General features: G+C 42.1%; 1 pseudogene; it reads right to left on the reverse strand.

Annotated features, from left to right (window-relative positions):
- Positions 1-2241: 2241 nt before the first annotated feature.
- On the reverse strand, positions 2242-2652 carry LOC102856634 (annotated as a pseudogene).
- Positions 2653-3054: the final 402 nt, after the last annotated feature.

The raw sequence follows: 3054 nt of genomic DNA on the forward strand, positions 1-3054 counted from the left end.
ATTATAATGAAATGTGCAAAGAACTGGAGTCAGAAGGGATGAACTCATTCAGCATTTCTCAAGCTAAAGGAACTGAAGAACAAATTTAAACCTCAAGGTGCAATACTTAAAGATGCCATGGGCAGAATGATCCAGGAAAGCATCAAAAGAAGATAGAAGGAGTTCAAAGAGCCACTATACCAAAAAGAATTGGCTGACATAGAAGAATTTCATGAAACAACATATGATCAAGAACCAATGGTGATGAAGGAGGAAATTCAAGCTGCTCTGAAAGAACTGGAAAAAAACAAGGCCCCAGGAATTGATGGAATACCAATTGATTTATTTCAACAAATAGATGCAGCTTTGGATGTGCTCACTAAGTTGTGCCAAGATATCAGTTGGACAACTACCTGACCATCTGACTGGAAGAAATTCATATTTATTCCCATTCCATAAAAAGGTGATCTGAAAGAGTATGGAAATTATCAAACAATATCACATGCGAGAAATTCCTGCTGAAGATTATCCAAAAATTACTGGAACAATCCATCAACAGAGAATTACCAGAAATACAAGTTGGGTTTAGAAGAGGTCATGGCATTAGGGACACCATAGCCAATGCCAGATGGATCTTGACTAAAAGTAGAGTGTACCAGAAGAATGTATGTCTATTTGTGTTTTCTTGACTATGCAAAGGCATTTGTGTAGATCACAAAAAATTGTGGCTAACATTGAAAAGAATGGGAATCCTTGAACACTTGGCTGTGCTTTTGAGAAAACTGTACTTAAACCAGGAAGCAGTTGTCTGCAAAGAGCAAGGAAATACTACATGGTTCAAAATCAGTAAAGAAGTGTGTCAAGGAGGCATCCTTTCTCTATACCTTTTCAATTTATATGCAGAACAGATCATTCAGGAGGCTGGATGTTAAGAGATAGAATGTGGCATCAGGATTATGGGAAGACTCATCAATAACCAATATATTGTGTAAATGGCACAAACTTGATTGCTGAAACTGAGGATCTGAAGTGTTTGCTGCAGAAGGTTAAAGACTGGAGAATTCAATATGGATTGCAGCTTGATGTATTCAAGAACGGTAAGGAATTACTCTCCAACACAAAGGGACGCAGTTCAAATCCACCAGCTGCTGAGAGAAAGATGAGCAATCTCTTCTGTGTGATTTACTGTCTCTGAAAACCTGCTGGACAGTTGGCTATGGGTTGGTTCAGACTTAATGGTAAATAACAAGAACAACAACTGCTTTTGAGGTGGTGAAAAATGTAGCGCTCTAACATTCTAACAGGTTTTGATCTCATAGGGATGCTGGAGAGGCAAGCAGCTAACTGGAAAGTTTGGCGAATTCCCTCAGTATTGTGGGACAGATTCAAGCTAAGTAAAACTGCAGGGAACATGCTGAAGAGAAGAAGGTTGGCTCTGATGGTGACCAGACATCCTGAGCACCGACTACAGAGCAAACATGATGACTGTCACCCTACACTAATGGTCCACTAGGGACCATTTGCCTTACCAACGCTGTCTCCTTTGATCCTTTCAACAATCTTATGAACAGCAACCTTCCAACTCTAACATGCAGATCCATGTTAAAAATAAATAGGTGAAGGCTTTAAAGGGGGGGAAGTCTGGTGGCCTAGTGGCAAGAAGCTGTGCTATAATCCCAAAGGCACATGGTTCAAGGCCACCAGCTGCTCCGTAGAAGAAGAATGTACAATCTCCTCTCGTGTGATTTACTGCCTCTGAAAACTCACCAGAGGGTTAGCTATGGGTCAGTTCTGACTCGACAGCACACAACAGACATGTACACACACAAGGTTTAACAGGAGCTCTGATGGCCTAGTGGTAAGAATTTTGGCTGCAATCCCAAAGGCAAGCATTTCAAATTCACCAGCTGCTCCATGTGAGAAGGATGGACAATCTCCTCCCGTGTAATTACTGTCTCTGAAAACCCACTGGAAGGTCCTCTATGGGTTGGTTCCAACTCAATGGTACACAATAACAACAAGGCTTAACACCACACCCCCTCCAAATGTCTTAAAACAAGCAAACAAAAGCAAACCATTGTTGTTGAATTGTCTTTGAGTTATAGTGACCATGCAAGGCAGAGAAGAGCTTCCCTAAAATGTCCAAGCCTGAAAATTTTTTTTTTTTCAGTTCAATGAAAGAGACTTTATTGAGGGCCCAGGGTCATGGGCTCAGAAGAAGGCCACCTGCAAGAGACAAGGGAGCCAGTGAAGAGTGGGCTCTTATTTGACCTTCTTCTTGGGGCGCAGGTTGTTGGTGTGCCCACACTTCTTGCGGCAATTGACAGCACGGGGATGCAGGCGAGCATAACACTTGCGGCAGATCATCTTGTCGCAGTGGTATTTCTGGGCGAGCTGACGCAAGGAAGGCTCAATAATGCCACCACGGAGACGCAGCACCAGATGCAGGGTGGACTCTTTCTGGATGTTGTAGTCTGAGAGTGTACGGCCATCCTCTAGTTGTTTGCCCGCAAATATCAGACGCTGCTGGTCAGGAGGGATGCCCTCCTTGTCTTGGATTTTGGCTTTGACATTCTCGATGGTGTCACTGGGCTCGACCTCAAGAGTGATGGTCTTGCCAGTCAGGGTCTTCACAAAGATCTGCATCTTTGCGTCTGCTGCTCGGCCGCCTCGCTGTAAAGACCAAGCCTGAAAATTTTTATGGAAGTCGTCTATCATATCTTACTCCTATCAAGCAGCTGGTGGGTTGGAACTATCTACTTTATAGTTGGCAGTTGAATGCTTAATCATTGCTTCACTAGGAATCACTAAACAAAGACTCAGAGAGTCTTATTTTCTTGAGCAGGAACATGCAATCTTAAATGGAAATGCAGTGCTTGTTTTCAAAGCTCTTAGTGACTTCAACATTATTCTTAATAAACCATGATAATTCTCATAGTTCAGCTATATATGGACCCTTTCCTTAAGAGAAAAAGTCAAGAAAGGTCAAAACAATTTCATAGATTAATTCAAAGTGTCACTTAAGTGCAATGCCTCTCTGTTGTTCAATATTCAAACAAAAACGCAAGACTTTAG

This window comes from Elephantulus edwardii, unplaced genomic scaffold (genome assembly GCF_000299155.1).
Source record: "Elephantulus edwardii isolate Elephantulus edwardi_28Jun2011 unplaced genomic scaffold, EleEdw1.0 scaffold00001, whole genome shotgun sequence".
NCBI classification, from domain to species: Eukaryota; Metazoa; Chordata; class Mammalia; order Macroscelidea; family Macroscelididae; genus Elephantulus; species Elephantulus edwardii.